Source organism: Malania oleifera, chromosome 9, assembly GCF_029873635.1.
Source record: "Malania oleifera isolate guangnan ecotype guangnan chromosome 9, ASM2987363v1, whole genome shotgun sequence".
Lineage (NCBI taxonomy): Eukaryota > Viridiplantae > Streptophyta > Magnoliopsida > Santalales > Ximeniaceae > Malania > Malania oleifera.
Genome location: NC_080425.1, coordinates 68,905,143 through 68,922,613, shown reverse-complemented (window position 1 = coordinate 68,922,613; position 17,471 = coordinate 68,905,143). Strand labels below are relative to the sequence as shown.

At 37.9% G+C, this 17,471-nt stretch overlaps 1 non-coding gene across 1 annotated transcript; it reads left to right on the top strand.

Annotated features, from left to right (window-relative positions):
• Window position 1: 1 nt before the first annotated feature.
• Window positions 2–75, top strand: TRNAV-AAC (transfer RNA valine (anticodon AAC)). Its single transcript has one exon. It is a non-coding gene; the product is annotated as a tRNA-Val (tRNA).
• The last annotated feature ends 17,396 nt before the right edge of the window (window positions 76–17,471 follow it).

Here is a 17,471-nt window from a genome sequence, read left to right as displayed (position 1 = left end):
TGGTGTCGTGGTGTAGTTGGTTATCACGTCAGTCTAACACACTGAAGGTCTCCGGTTCGAGCCCGGGCGATGCCATACATCTCTACACGAATTAGAAAAAATTGTCCCAGCTTATTCGTAAGTTGTGCCTTCTCTTTTTAACAGTGTGCTTGATGGCATAATTCAATATTTAAAACTAAAACAATGTTGAAATAAATAATTCAATCAGTAGAGCGACTTTAATTAATTAGTTTAATTTTACAACTCTTAAATATTTATGAAAGTGAATTGAGATTGTATTCGAGATTAAATGGAGGGTAAAATTGCTCCAATAGGATGATGATGATGAGTGATTATTGTTTGAGGAAAAGGATGAGATTTAAAAAAAAAAATTATAAAGTTACAAATTTTAAAAAAACATGAAAAGAAGGTTCTAAATTGAAAGGTTAAGTTTGATAAATTTGATTATTAGAAAATTTATATAAATCTCATGTGGTTTAACTCAAAATCAATAAGTTACTTTATAATTTTATCATGATTATTAACCCCTTTTATGATTTTTAAAGTAATGAGAAGTTATAACACCATCAACTCGTTTATTTAAATCACATGGGTAGGAAATATGAAAAATTATAACACTATTAACTCATTTTTAAAAATTTTGGTAAAGTAAAAATTTTAGAAATTATGAAAATAAGGTTCTAAACTGAAAGGTCAAGTTTAATCAACTTGATTATTAGAAAAATTAAATAAATCCCTTGTTGTATAACTCAAAATCAATAAGTCACCCTATGATTTTATTATGATCATTAACCCTCCTAGTGATTTTTAAAGCAATGAAAAGTTATAATTGTCGCAACGTCCCCGTGGAACGAGGGTGCCCCGAGGTGGGCGAAATAAAAAAAAAAAATAGTTTTAATTTTAGTGAAAAATGGAGTGTGGAGTCGTTACTAACCTTTTAGAGTGTGGTTAGAACACATGATTACTATCCAATTAAGGGTAGAATCGGTCTGTGAATACAAAAGTAGAGATCGAGAGTTCGGTTACATGAGGAAAAAGTATTAGCACCTCCTACACTCCCAATCAACGAATGGTACCTAATTAATTGAAGATTATCCCAAATTTAATTCAATAGCCTTCCGTTTTGCTCCCATTTGAAAAATTACAAAATGCGCATGCAAATAAAGAGATCACACAAATATTTGCATAATATACAATATAAATATTTTCATTAGAATTAGGGCACGTGAAACTTAAACAGCTCATGCCCCTTTTTGAAATCATAGGGAATGAAAACTCGAGAAAATAAGTTACAAAAATACACTCCCAAAATTTTTGAAATTTATAGAATTTTTCTAAGTGTGAAATAATATTTTTAGAAATCTTGAGAGGTTTCTGAACTCATTTAAGATGAAAAGTTTGCAAAAACAAATTTTTGGCCTCAAAAAATACTTTTTCCAATTTTTCTCTAATTTTCTGAATTTTTTGTAATTTTTCCACATTTTCCTGAATTTTTAAACAAATAAATAATACAATACAAATATAAATAAATAAAATAATGAAAAAAAAATCAAAACTGTTTTATAATTTTCCTCTGATTTTTCTTCTTTTTTTTTTTGTAATTTTTCCATAGTTTTATGAATTTTAAAATCAAAATTACAAAAATAAATGAGCAAAAATAAAGGAAAACTGGTGAAAGGGATCAGCCGGTCAGAGAGTCCATCGGTTCAAAGCTAAAGTCGTGTGTCGGTGGCTGGAAACATGTGACTTGCACATGTTTCATTAAATGACATGACATGCTTAAGGTTATGTGAAACTATTTTATTGGCCAAATTAATGTCATAGTCTATTTTATTGGTCGCACTGATGTCATGGGTTTCTTTTATTTTCTATAAGTAGCCAACTTTCTGTTGTATTGAAAATGAACATTTTTTGACTGAATACAATTCCAAGTGAGGTTTATTTCTCTTCAAGTTTTTCATTGCACTTTCACCAAACTTATTAAAGGTGCTACCTTTGTGACGTTCATCCATTAATTTGATATTTTTAGTTTGTGCTTCACGTCAAGCAATAGGTCAAAGATCTACTACCATGTCGAATCTTATTTTGGGTTTAGGGTTTTGATAAATCTGATTTGGGGTCTCCGGACGTTCATTCTTGGGGTTCCGCATCATTTGATATCAGAGCCTTGGTTCAAATCAAGTTCTATTTATCTTATTTTTCTTGTTTTCTTTCAAAAATCATTTTATCTTATAATCATTTTTCCTTATTTCATATTCTTCTATTAGCCGATCTGCCAATCTTGTTTTCTTGTTTCCGAAATTTTCCATCTCTACTTTAATATCATCCATCATCAAAATTGAATATTTTGTGGCTGGAAATTGTAAGAAACATGGCAAGACTGATTAGAGCACGCAAAAAACAAGTCATTTTGTGCATTCAAAAAAAAAAGGCAATATTTCTCATTCAAAAAAAAAAAAAAAAAGAGGACGCAACAGCTAGAAGGTTTGTGCAATTTGTGGTTACATTTAACTTGGATTCTCCTTTGACTTTATCTTAGTCCATTTTAAAATCTATTCAATTTATTATTTTAATTTGTGTTTGAATATATCCTTGGTCAAGTTGGTTATTTTTTTCTATTGAATTTCTTCTTATTTTGTTTGCGTCATTATTGTTTTCTTGACTTCTTTTTGTCTCCTTCGTTGTTTTGTGTCCTGATTTAGTTGTTCTATTATTATTTTTATTGATGTCTTGTTTCTGATTCATTAATTCAATTGCTGCATTTGGTTAAACTATTGGTTTGTTTGGGATTAGTTCATTAAAGAACTAAAAGACAAATCCTGGGTGGTAAGAGGCACAAGTGTGTGAGCGTATCAGAGGGAAAAAGCCAAAAAAAAAAAATTTGTGTCAAAACACGAGCATTGAGTGTCATTATTTGAGGGTAAACACGTAAGGGAGTGAGTGAGGAATTTTTTTTCTCTCTAATATGCTTTTTTGTAGGTTTGAAATTATGAGTAGAAAGGCAGTTGGCGCTGAAACTTCTAGCAATGGTAGCAAGAATGAGAACCCTCCACAAGACTCATTCTTCACCTTGCAAGTCATTCAACAGCAGTTTGAAAGACTCAATATGATTTTGGGGAGTTCAAAGATAGATTGGATAGACAAGACGTTGCAATTGATGGTCTAAGAAGAAGGCAATCCAATGAAAGGCGACGAAGGCCACATACTCCTCCGATTGCTGAATTTGAACATGATATAGGTAACAATGAAGCAAGTGATGATGAACTTGATGGTATGGGCAGATTTGTTTATCAAGGTGCTAGGCAAGAGCGGCAACCTCGATGGGAGCCAAGGGATCAAGATAACATCGATAGAAACATTGGAAACATCAAAATGAAGATCCCTCCTTTTCAAGGGAAAAATAACATGGATGTATACCTTGAATGGGATAGGAAGGTTGAGCTCATTTTTTAGTGTCATAACTACTCCGAAGAAAAGAAAGTGAAATTGGCAACTATGGAGTTCAGTGACTATGCACTAATATGGTGGGATTAAAATCTTTTTAGTGGGCGTAGAAACATGGAAAGGCCTATTGAGACGTGGGCTGAAATGAAGGCGGTGATTAGAAAACGATTTGTACCAAACCATTACTACCGAGACTTACACCAATGTCTTCAAAGCCTTACCCAAGGTACCAATAATGTGGAGGACTACCACAAGGAGATGGAGATTGTAGTAACCCGAATTCAGAAAATAAAATAAAAATAAATAAAAGAAAAGGGAAACAAATAAAGGAGAGGAAAAATAAGAAAACGGTGAAGGACAAAACAAAACTATCAATGATTTGGGGAACCCCAAACAAAACCGTCGACGGTTTCCTCCAAAAAGGCTCTCGGGATTCTCTAACTCAAGTTTTCCGTCGACAGTTTCAAGGTGGCTAGAAAAATCGTCTACGGTTTTCTACAGGGATAGTTCACTTATAAATAGATCTTAGGTCATTTTTTTTTCAAAATACCATTCTCTCTCTCTCTCTCTCTCTCTCTCTCTCTCTCTCTCTCTCTCTCTCTTTTTACTTTAAGCCTCTTGGTAGCTCCCAAGTGCTCCACAATTCCTTCTCCCTCTTCCTAGCACATAGGTCATCAATCCTCAGTAGATTTGAGCGGCTAGGGTTTCAGTTTTTTTATTCATTTCAGGTCATTTTTAAAAAAACAGGTAAGGGAAATAAGTTATAACAACTTTTAATAGTTTTGAACCGGTTAAATTCGAGTATGTAAATTTATATATATGAGTATGATTTTCTAAAAGGTTTAGGAATTTGAAAAATGATGGATTTGAATATAATTTATATTTGGGGAAAAATCGTGTGGCATGAGAATAACCCTTTATAATTAACCGATTATGAATATTGTTTGATTGTGAATATTGTCTGCTTGTGAATACTGCCTGGTTATGAATATCGTGGTGAATTCATGGATGTGTCTGGATGTTGTGAATACTGTTGAAAATACATTGATGTGTTTGGATGGGTTATTTTGTGTGGTTATTCACATATTGCACAATATAATGTTGGCAGGCTTGAGGAGTTCATTATATTGTCATTTATATAAGGAGGGGTAAAACGTTGGCAGACCTGAGGAGTTTGTTTTACTGATATGTTGTGGATAGGTCATGGTGAATGTGTAATGGTGGATGGTGGTTGGGAATGACTTGTGTATTATCCTATGTGGATGTGAATGGGATGTACTGTATCCTGTGTGGATATGTTGTGATGTATGTGAATACGTGGATCTCTAAAATATGATTAATGGTGGATGTGTGTGGGACATGTATGTGAATTTAATTGCATAAATAATTAGGACAAAGTAAAACTCTCCGCTCGAGGGCGTACTGAGTAAGTTGAGTGCCCTGATAAGTATCAGCTGTGGCTGCACCTGAATTTAATTGGGTAAGGTTACAAACGGTATCAGAGAAGAGGGAAGGTACATGTATGGGTGTGTAATCTTCCTTATCCTCGAGAACTTTTGCCGGTAAAAATTTATGTATGTGTGCTTAAATATGCATGTGTATTCTCTATTGTGGTGGATTAAAAAACTATTTTATATAAATTAAAACTCATTTGTTTCACACTGTTATAATTTATTCCATCCTTAATAAGAAGTGTCTCACCCCAGCGAATTATTGATTTTTCAAGTCGTTCGGGTGATTGAGCTTAGCAAGCTCCGAGGTAGGGTTTAGAATTTTTGGTAAGTCGTAAGAATAATTATATGTACAGTTTATGTTTTTATATTTCTCTGGTGATGTAATATGGAGAATTTGTTATACTCCTTTTTGGGTTGTATATATATATATAGATAGTACTTCGGTATTTTATTAGAGAATGTTTAATTATTTTCGCTGCGTGAATGGTATCAGAGACATATGAATGGTCTCATCACACCCCGAGCCCGACTTGGCGGGTTCGGGGCATGACAAAGTGGTATCAGAGTTTAGGAAATAGGTTTTGCAGATTTTAGGAGGATTAATACCGGAGTATAGGTTTAAGTTAGGACGAGGATATGAACAGGTAGATTAGGATATTGTTAGGACTTTTGAGTTTTTGTTTCATAAGCTTGGGGGCAGAAATCTCTTGATGGTCTTCTGTATTTTTCTGAAGCAGTAGCTGGTTTCAAAAAACCACGGTAAATCCATCGACAGTGATGTTTCCAAACAGAGAGACTAGAACTTGGAATTAGAACTCAAAGGTTAGGATGTTTCAATTATGGAGATATGCATCTGAAAGAGAATTTTGATAATTTAAGTATTGTGATTTGATGATTAAGGTCAATTGGGTGTTTGATGTTTAAATTTAGGATTTAAATGTTAAACTAGTTTGTTGCTTTATAACTGTACCAGCTGTATTGAAATGTGGAAATTTTAAACTCACTTTTGTCCTATCTTCAGGATGTAGCCTAAAGGTAAAGACGAGGACACTGGAGAGGATAATGATTTAAGGGCTTCCAGTGAGGATGAGATCGAAATCTCTAGACTATTACGAGGTTTAGCTCCGTAGGTCGAGGAAGAGATTAGGCTAGACCCCGAGGGATTGAACTGCCCACCTGTAAACTAGGGTTGTTCGATAGACCAATTCACTCATCTGAAACCCTCTACTTTTGTGGGTGGCACCGACCCAATCATAGCTAAAAGTTGGGTGCAGGAGATGGAGAAGATATTGACAGTGCTGGATTGTACTGAGGAACAGAAGGTTTTCTTCACCACTTTCAAGCTGATAGGAGAGGCCAAGCAATGGTGGCTGACGGTAAAGCTACTGGAAGAGTAGCCGGTGGTACCTGCTGTTATGACATGGAAGCGTTTCAAGCAGGTCTTCTAGGAGTGGTACTTCCCCGCCACCACCAGGGATGCAAATGCGGAAGAATTTTTCAACATGACTCGGGGGCACCTCACCATCTAACAGTATGTTGCAAGGTTCATGGACCTTTCTTGTTTTGCTCCATTCATGGGTCCATATGAATATCAAAAGGCGCAAAGATTTGAAAGGGGCTTGAACCAAAGGATCCACGAGCACATCGCAATCTTGTAGATACATGACTTTTCATACTTGGTGGATAAAGCCACCATAGAGGAGTTGAGTCTGTAGTGGGGTGCAGGGATGTCAGAGCGAAGGAAGAGACCATTTCTCCTAGCTCCCATACAAATGTCAGACAGGGTATGTGGAAGGGAGACAAAGATACTGGGGTTCAGAGGTTAGATAGGACTGATCGAGACTATTGGAAGAATTCATCACGCCCCCATTGTCCTAGATGTAATCATAGGCATTGGGGAGAATGACAGGGTGGGAATACTGTGTGTTATCGGTGCTATAGATACAACCATATCGCTCGGGATTGTCAGAGACCGTTGAACAATGCACCTGCTCCTATTCAAAATCGGAGGAACAATCTAGTGCCTCATGGCAGACCGGCGCGTGTCTACACACTTGCCCTAGCTTAGATAGACACTACTAGAGGCATAGGTAACGTGTGGATAAATAATAAGTTTCACTTGATTCTAGGTGATGCAATTGTTCACATGTTAGAATGGATTGAAATGTGTGAAATGTGGTTAGTTAACTTTTAAGTTTGTGAAAATGATTGGTTAGCAAATTTCAAGGAAAAAACTTTATAAGGAGGGGAAAATGTAGTAACCCGAATCCAGAAAATAAAATAAAAATAAATAAAAGAAAAGGGAAATAAATAAAGTAGAGGAAAAATAAGAAAACGGTGAAGGACAGGACAAAACCGTCGACGGTTTAGGGAACCCCAAACAAAACCGTCAACGGTTTCCTCCAAAAAGGCTCTCGGGATTCTCTAGCTTAGGTTTTCCATCAACGGTTTGAGGATGGCCAGAAAAACCGTCGATGGTTTTTTGTGGGACAGTTCACTTATAAATAGATCTTAGGTCATTTTTTTTTTCAAAATCCCATCCTCTCTCTTCAAGCCTCGAACTCTCTCGTCTCTCTCTACTTTAAGCCTCTTGGTAGCTCTCAGATGCTTACGATTCCTTCTCTCCCTTCCTAGTGCATAGGTCATCAATCCTTGGCAGATTTGAGTGGCTAGGTTTTCAATTTTTCCATTCGTTTCAGGTCGTTTTCGAAAAAAAAAAAAAGGTAAAGGGAATAAGTTATAACAACTTTTAATAATTTTGAGCTGGTTAAATTCAAGTATGTAAATTTATATATACGAGTATGTTTTTCTGAATGGTTTAGGCATTTGAAAAATAATGGTTTTGAATATAATTTATAATTGGGGGAAAACCGTGTTGCATGAGAATAACCTTTCATAATTAACTGGTTGTGAATATTGTTTGATTGTGAATACTGTCTGCTTGTGAATACTGCCTGGTTGTGAATATCGTGGTGAATTCAGAAGAAATATTTCAAACTCTTATGATCAGTGAAAATCTCACACCTACCCCCATACAAATAGTGTCTCTAAATTTTTAGCGCATAAACTACCGCTACTAACTCCAAATCATAGGTAGGGTAATTCTTCTTATATTCTTTCAACTATCGGGAGACATATTCTACCACTTTTCCCTACTGCATCAGCACACAACCTAGCATTTTATGTGACGCATCACTATAAATTATGAAACCCTCTTCTCCTAAAGGAATCATCAACACTGGTGCAGTGATGAGCTGTTGCTTTAACTCCTGAAAGCTCCGTTCACATACACTGGTCCACTCAAATTTCACACCTTTCTTGGTTAACCTTATCAAAGGACCCGACAATTTAGAGAAGCCCTCAACAAATCTATGGTAGTACCCAGCCAAACCCAAGAAGCTTTTAATTTTCCTACACATTCTTCGGTCATAACCAGTCCACCATCACCTAGATCTTGCTCGAATCCACCGAAATACCACCCCTAGATACCATATGTCCAAGGAAGGTAACTTGTTTCAACCAAAACCCACTCTTCTTGAATTTTGCATACAACTTCCTTTCTTTTAGTACCTGAAGCACTATCCTCAAATGTTCCTCACGCTCATCTGGGCTCTTTGAATACACCAGTATTTCGTCAATGAATACCACCGCAAACTGGTCCAAATATTGGTGGAAGACTCTGTTCATCAGATCCATAAACACTACAAGAGCATTTGTCAACCCAAACGGTATAACCAGAAATTCATAATGGTCATATTGAGTCCTGAATGCTGTCTTCGGAATGTCTTCTAACCTGACCTTCACCTAATAGTACTTAGATTGCATATCTATCTTTGAGAGAATATGTATCCCTTGTAACTGATCAAACAAATCATCGATGCGGGGAAGAGGGTTCTTATTCTTGATGGTCACTTTATTAATTTTTCTTTAGTCGATGCACATTCTCATCGACCTATATTTCTTCTTCAAAAACAATGTCGGTGCTCCCCAGGGCGACACGCTGGGATGAATAAACACTTTGTCTAACAGTTCCTGCAACTGGTCCTTCAACTCTTTCAATTCCGCCAGTGCCATTCTATATGGCACTTTCAAAATTGGCATTGTCCCTGAAATTAGATCAATTTGTAAATTCTACCTCACGATCAGGAGGTAGTCCTAACAAATCCTCAAGAAATACATCTGAAAAATCCCTCAGAATCGGGATATCCTCTAATCTCAACTCCTCTTCCAACACCTCCTTCACACACCTGATAGCCTTCCAACAACAATCTCCTCGCCTAAATGGCAGATAGCAACTATGGGGGGGGGGGGTGCGCACACATTATCCCACAAATCTGAATGTCTGTCCCTTGGGAGGTCTGAACACTGCCTTTCTCTCATGGCAATCAATACTGGCATAGTGGGTAGCTAGTCAGTCCATCCCTAGAATTACTTCGAACCCAAACATATGTAAGACCACCAAGTTTGCTGATAACAACCTCCCTTGAATACAGACTGGGCAATTCTTGAGTACCTTCTTACATAACATTACAACCCCAAACGACATAAAAAAGGACAAACTGACATCTAGCAACTGAGTTTCTATCCCACAAAATTTAACAAACTCTCGGGTGATGATGGAGTGAGTCACCCCTGAATCAAACAAAGCAGTAGTTGTATATGACAGAATTGAAACAGTATTTGTCACGACATCTCCTGCCACCTTAGCATCTTCCGATGTCAATGCATAGACTCATGCCGAGGTGGTATTCCTCTGTTGGCCGCCTTGGGATGCCTCATGACCTCCTCGATATGGTTTAGGAGCAGGCGCAATAACTGGCAGTACTCGATAGTCTCTCACCGTATGGCTAGGCTGATAGCATCGGTAACAAACTATCTCTTTGACTCGGCACTCTCCTAGGTGTCTCCTAAAGCATCTGGGACAGAGAGGGGGCATCAATTTTCCTTGTACCGCTCGATCTCAAATCCCCTGTCTCTGACCTCCTCTGCTATCCTATCTCTTCCAAGGCCCTCGACTGGACCCTACCTGAAAATTTGGAGGCGTAGATCTCTTTTCCTGACTCTGCACCACAACGCCCCTCTATAAGCCACTCTCAATCACTGTGGCTCTATCAACTATCTCTGAAAAAGTTTAAGCCTAAAAACCTACCACATGCTCATATAATCCCTAGTTTAGGCCCTTCTCAAACTTCCTCGCTTTCTTCTCCTCGTATGGCACTAAGTACGAGGCAAATCGGGATAGCTCAATAAATCTGGCAGTATACTATTGTACCGCCATATGCTCCTGAATCAAATACAAAAAACTTTGCCACCTTTGCCTTTCTGATTGTAGTAGGGAAATATCGCTTGAAAAATAGTTCTCTGAAGCAGCTCTAGGTCACCGCTACGGGCTCAAGTCTCTACTCCTCTAATAGTCTCACTAATCTCCAACAACGTTTCGCCTCTCCAATTAACTTGAATGCAGCAAAAAACACTTTTTGCTCCTTAGTACAAGGAAGCACTACCAACATGTCCTCAATATCTTGGACCCAATTCTCAATCACTATTAGGTCAGCCCCTCTAGAAAACGATGGGGGCCTCATACGCGTGAACTGCATAATCAAACAGCTCTGCTCCCCTAAACTCCTAACCATCTTTGTCATCACCTGTTGGGTGACGCTACGTAATATTGCATTAAGGTCTCCGCCACCCATATTGGAAGGCCCTGCATCATCATCTCTAGCATGTGCACTGCTACTTCTAGGCTCCATCCTGAAAATGATGCAAAACAGTCTTAGAATCCTATCCTCATAATGCCACTAATATACTTTACAAACTAGGATCCATAAAATATTCAGCTATAACCACTTAACATCCTCAATCCCAATTTAAGAGTCAGTCCTACCACTTTGAAACAAGAACCGGCGATAGTTTACTATAGTTTTACTGAAGTTGTCACCCCAGGAAAATCATAGAAACAATCACGGAACTCTTGCTTCCAGGTTGCAAGATAGAACCCTAAATTTCAATCTTATCCTCTGCAATGACTGACTCATATTCCAATCTACCCATCCTCTATTCTCATCAAAATTCATTCCTATACTCTGGTATTGTATTCCGTTATTTACTAGAGTCTGTAGAACCTAACAACCTAGGCTCTGATACTAAACTGTGACGACCTAATTTTTCCACCATATATATATATATTAAACAATAATAATCGTCATCATTTGACATATCAAAACCCCGATACCATATATCATTAAGACCCGACTCGGAGTGGGATATCGGGTAAACATTCCATTATATAGAAACATACCTAATAGCGGAAGTTCACATTTACATACCATCAAGAATACAAATAATCAGAGTACTAAACATTCATATACATCCTCAGAAGTCCATAACATACCCTATGGGATTACACACAACACATCCCAAACACAAAACACTTACTCTGTATATTAGGGTACTAGCTCCCCTCTATCTTGGAGCTTTATCTCCTGACCTATTACGATTCCCTGAATATTTAAATATTTGGGTGAGACAACTTTCAATAAGACAGAATAAATTATTCACATGTCTGTGACAGTATGAGTTCGATTACATCATATCACATTCCATTTTAATAAATATAACAACTAGGAGAATATATATATATATATATATATGTGTGTGTGTGTGTGTGTGTGTGTGTGTGTGTGTGTGTGTGTACGTGTGCGCACGCGCGTGTGTGGATTTAGGTGTAATCCCAAGAAGGGGGGTGAATTGGGTATTTTGAAAATATTTAATTTTACTTCAACAATTAATCCCTATTTTGAGATTCAACACAGACAATCACTAGGACTTGAAATTAATTCAATCCAATAATCTTATTGTTAGACCAAGTAGTTAAGGGTCTTTCATTCCTATTGTGTTTTGATGACAACAACACATTAGCAGTTCTTAAGGCTACTAACTTTTCTCTTTAAGTCATGTTCAGCTATACAGAATGGCACCAGAACCGACAAGTCTCAAATCAGTCAAAGCAACTCGTGCCATGACCAAAAGCACAACCTCTCAACGCATTCATGGATACTACACAATATACAAAGTGATCTAAAGGATGAGTGTGAGAATGAGAGAGAGACTATCTTGTAAATCTCTTGTATATAGAAGTAAACTCAAAACTAAGGAAAAGAAATGGGCATATCACACACACACAACAAAAACAAGTAAAGTTATTTGAAGGTGTGTAAAGAAACCCCCAAACGGACAAGGACCTTCTTAGAACTTAAAAGAACAATTCTTAAGAAGAAGGAACTCGTCGACGAACAGAGGGCTTCATCGACGAGTGGAACACATACCTTCTTCGACAAACACAGGGTTCTCATCGACGAAAATAAACCGAGAGGCATCTGAATTCAGAACCATAACTCGTTGACGAACACAGGGCGTCGTCGACGAATGTTATGAAGAACTCGTCGATGAACACACGGTTCTCATCGATGAAAAAATATCGAGAGGTACCTGAATTCAAAACCAGCAACTTGTCGATGAACACAGGGCTTTGTCGACGAATTAACTGAAGAGCTCGTCATCGAATTTCAGGTTTCGTCGACGAACGTCGGGCAGCAGCGTTCATTAAATGCTGCAGAATGACTAGTTTGACCCTTGTCTTACATTAATAAATGCCCAACGGCTCTCTAGCATTCCCCTCGCCCATTTGGTGTTTAAATAGGAGTAATTGCATTTATTCCTCACCAAGAAAGTTAATATTGTATCAAGATCATTTATTGGTGCTTACATTTCTAGGGTTGCTCATAAACTCACTTGCCCTCTTCTTGCTGATCTTTGTTTTGTTTCTACTCTATTGATAAGAGGACATTGAGTGAGGTTTTTGTTGTAATACTCAGCTCAAAGGGAGCATTCAGATTCATATTTATTTCTTATCTACTTCTTGAAAAGAAAAGCTTTTTTTGAGCCATTGTAGGGTGTCTCTAAGTGTTGTTGAAGCTCTTTGTAGGCAACTGTGTATTGGCTTCTCCCCCCGAAGGAGGATCATAGTGGATTTTGGGAATCCTTGAGTTGGTCTCAAGGCATGGACATAGGCGGGGTACAGAACCACAAAGTTTGCACATCCGTAAAGAACATCTATTCACCCCCCCTCTAGACGCTCAACCGGGCCAACAAGTGGTATCAGAGCGCCAGTTACTGAAATTCAGAGTAACATCCAAGTGAAAAGATCAACATGGCGGATATGTTTGCCCAAGGTCAATTCGTGGACCGCCCCCCCCCCCAAGTTTTGTGGAACTAACTACCCAGCATGGAAGGATCGAATGTCTATCTTCATCCAGGCCTATGAATACCGTATGTGGAATGTCATCACTGAAGGAGACTACACCTTCAAAAATGAAGACGGTGATGACATACCCATTAGAAAACTTCCCGAGGTAGATGCAAGGCTAGCACAGCTCAACTTTAAGACCAAGAACTTCCTATATTGCGCCGTAAGTGATGAAGAGTACAACTGAATATACGGTTGCAACACGGCCAAGGAAATGTGGGAAAAACTTCAGGTAACATATGAAGGCACTACCCATGTAAAAAGATCAAAAATTTATATGCTAGTAAAAGAATATGAAATGTTCAAAATGGAAGAAGGTGAAACAATTACAGCTATGTTCACTCGGTTCACACACATCACTAATGGACTAAAAGCTCTCGGTAGAGAGTACTCTATGGAAGATAATGTGTAGAAAGTCCTTCATTCACTACCGACATCTTGGCACGCAAAGTCCACAGAAATTGAGGAAGCAAAGGACCTCTCAAAGGTCACACTTGATGAACTAATTGGGTCTCTCATGACCTATGAAATCAAGAAGAAAAATGCTGCTGCTGAAGCCGAAGTACCCAAGAAGACCACCGAAATTGCTCTGAAATCCGGGAAGCAAAAAGAGATCATAGAAGAAGAGGAGAATGATGATGATGATGAAGTTGCCCTACTTACGAGAAGATTCAGAAATTTTCTGATGAACAAATGAAATGGCAAACAAAAGGAGAAAGGAGAATCGAGCATCAGATGCTACAACTGCAAAAAGATCGGGCACCGTATGGCCAATTGCCCTCTCTTCAAAAAAAAAAAGCAACAATCAACAGGGAGACAAGAAGAGGTTCAAAGCAATGAACGCAATTGAATGGGATTAACTGGATGGAACCTCAACCGACGAAAAAGTCGAGGAAGAAGCCGCTCATTTCTGCCTTATGGCGGACAGACAAAGTGAGGTAAGTTCTGATGACGAATATCTCCCTTTATATGAAGAATTAGAGGAAAATTGTATAAAACTCTATGTTGAACTAAAAGCATCTAAAAGGAAACTTAAACTTATAGAAGAAAATTATTCAAAATGCAAACAAAAACAGATTTGCTCGTGTGACACCTTGAAAGCTGAAAATGCATCTTTTCGTCTTGAAAAAGGAAAGCTTTCTAAGGAATACACAAACTACAAAGAGTCCTCTCAAAAAGAAATTAAAAGCTTGAAAAGTAAATTAATCAAATTTTTTCAAGAAAACTCTTCATTGAAAAAGAAGGTGGAAGATCAAAGCAATACTATATATAAATTTACAAATGGGAAGGAAAATTTCGATAGGTTACTTGGAGCTCAAAGGTTTGGAATTTTCAAAGAAGGATTAAGATACGACCTATCGTCTTCAGAATCGATAGGTTTTGCAAACCTCTATGCCAAAAGGAGCTTTGCATCAAAGAGAAGCCATGTGTAACGAACTGAACTAAAAAATGGAATTTAAATGATAAAAGAAAGGGGAATGGAAACAAAAATAAAGAAGGAAGCTACCAAGCTTCGTCGACGAACACAGGGTTTCATCGACGAAGGCTTTAAGGATTTCGTCGACGAACACAGGGCCTCGTCGACGAAAAAATACCGAGAGGGGGGTTTTGAGCTGACTGAATTTCGTCGACGAAGACTGGATTTCGTTGATGAAATTTGTGAAGAACCTGTCGACGAAGGTTGGGCTCATCAATGAAATTTGTGAAGAACTCGTCAACGAAGGTCTAGCTTGTCGATGAATTCTGCTGTCTATAAATACTAAAAATCCGATTTTTATTTCATTTGAAGCTTCCTCTCCACTCTCTCTCTCTCCTCTTCGGCCCTCTCACTCTCTCTCTTCGATTTTGGGCTAGTTTTACGCCGAATCGAAGATTTGAGGCTATCACGACGCTTCTAGCAGAGTTCTCTACAAGTTTGCCGAAGCAGATCGTTGGGAAAACGAAGTTGGCAATCATCCCTGGGTTAAGGTAAGACTTTTTAAGTCAAATTAGACTTTATGGTAGTTATAGAAATTGATGTACGCATGAAAATACTGATGATTAATACTGGGAGTTTTGAGTTTCAGGGTATTGATAAGGAAATCATACGGGGGTTAGCCTAGGATTTTTGGGGGCTTTCTCAGTAGCCAGGTAAGGGAATAAACTAAAGCAGTTATTTTCCATGCAAGTTATTATTAATTATGAGCATATTTATTTTCAGAAAAACATATGCTATATTTGTTTATCATATATGAAATGTATGTTTGGAAAATACTACTATTATGATTAAAATGTATATGTATGTATAAGATGCTAGAAATGATGATTTTAGAATATGAAGCATGACTTTAAACAGCATATGTGTGGCGTGAACATTATTTTATGTCAAGTGAATCATAATGTGAATGATTTTACGAGCAAAGCATATTTTCAGGTATTTTGAAAAACGAGTTATGCTATACTGAGTTTGATGAATATATGACAAATGAGTTATTTTTAGAATGTAAATACCAGAAATGTATCTGGTGCGAGGCTATGTATTTATGTTATCAGCACGAGGCCATATTTATATTATCGGCACGAGACCGTATTTATGATTTTGGCGCAAGGCCATGTATTTATATTATCGGCACGAGGCCGTATTTACGATTTTGGCGCGAGGCCATGTATTTATGTTATCGTCACGAGACCGTATTTATGCTATCGACACGAGACCGTATTTATGATTTCAGCGCGAGGCCGTATCTATGTTTTCAGCACGAGGCTATGATGATGTTATGTATGTTCATGTATTATATGTTATTACAACCAGGATGTTAGTTTAATTTAGTTTAGGGCTCTGTACCGTAGCTATATGTGTAGATCAGATATCAACGTCATATTAGTGCTAACCATCCCACGAGGGGATGGGAGATGGATAGTCGATGTCGCTTTCAATAGAGTGTGGACGTCCACCTGGTAGTCCGGACCAGGGTGTGGCGGGCCCATCATACTTACAGACATATTTGATTCAGCAGTGGTCAGCCAGCCATTGTCGGGTATCGCCTTCGGGCTGCACAACCCGTCATGGGGGGGTAATACATGATACCAGCTAGTTATTCATCCTGGGTATATTTTCAGTATTTCAATTATAGCGGATGCTTATGTATGTTATGATTTATTAACAAATATAAAAGTACATGATTATTTAGTATGATATTACGATTATTTCCAGAGTTATGACATGTACTGTATATGTATAAGCACTTTAAATGTTCATGTTGTCACACAGCTGTATTTAGTTTATTTTTCCTTACTGAGAAGTGTTTCACCCCCAACATTAAATGATTTTCAGGAAATCCAGAGAGACCGGCAGGTCAGGGCTGCCGTTGAGTGATTGGTGCTTCCCTAATAGAAGGGTAAGCTATGTACTAGGATCAGTAAATTTTTATTATAAGGTCCTAGTGTCATTTTGATATTTTGAGGGTTGTATATATGTACAGTATTGGGAGATGTAGTAAACTCTGGTATTATGTTTCTAGTATTATGTTTTATGGATGAATGTTTGGATTTTATGTTTACTACTGTGTAGGTTTTCTGCTGTGCTTAACAGGTTTGCCCGCTACCCACGGGTTCGGGTTGACTTTTGAATTATTATGTGACATTTTATGTTAAGAAATTGAGGGACGCTACATTTAGTATCAGAGCCTAGGATACTAGGTTCTGTAGACTTTAAAGTGCAGCAGTAATAATATCACAGTATAGGATAAGGGGATTTGAGGTCTAGTTGTGTAGTCTAGATGCATGACTTCCGTGGTGGTTTGTGTGATTTTCCTGGGGTGACGATTTTAGGAAAGTCATTGTAAACTATCGTCGGGTCGAGTATCTAGGTTGTAGGATTGAACCTTGAATAAGGATCAGGAATGACGAGTTAATTAGGAGAAAAATATTATATGAGTTGAGTGATAAGTATATAGAAGGAGGTTTTGAGTTAAGTTACTTGTTTTCAGGATGGACCTTGGTGGCAATAGTACCCACGCCAGTGGGAGTGAGGGTGCTGGACCCTCAGGCGCTGTGAGTAGTGATTCCAATGCCGTCTTACGTAGTGTAGCACAACAAGTGATGGCAGAGATTGCCACAAGTTCGAAGGAACAAGGTGGTCCGTTTGTAGGCCACGGTAGTACGATCAAGAAATTCCTAAAGATGAGTCCTCCAACTTTCTTAGGGGGAACGGATCCTGCAGTCGCTGAGAATTGGGTGCAGAAGATAAAGAAAATATTTACAGTACTGCAATATTCAGAGGAATAGAG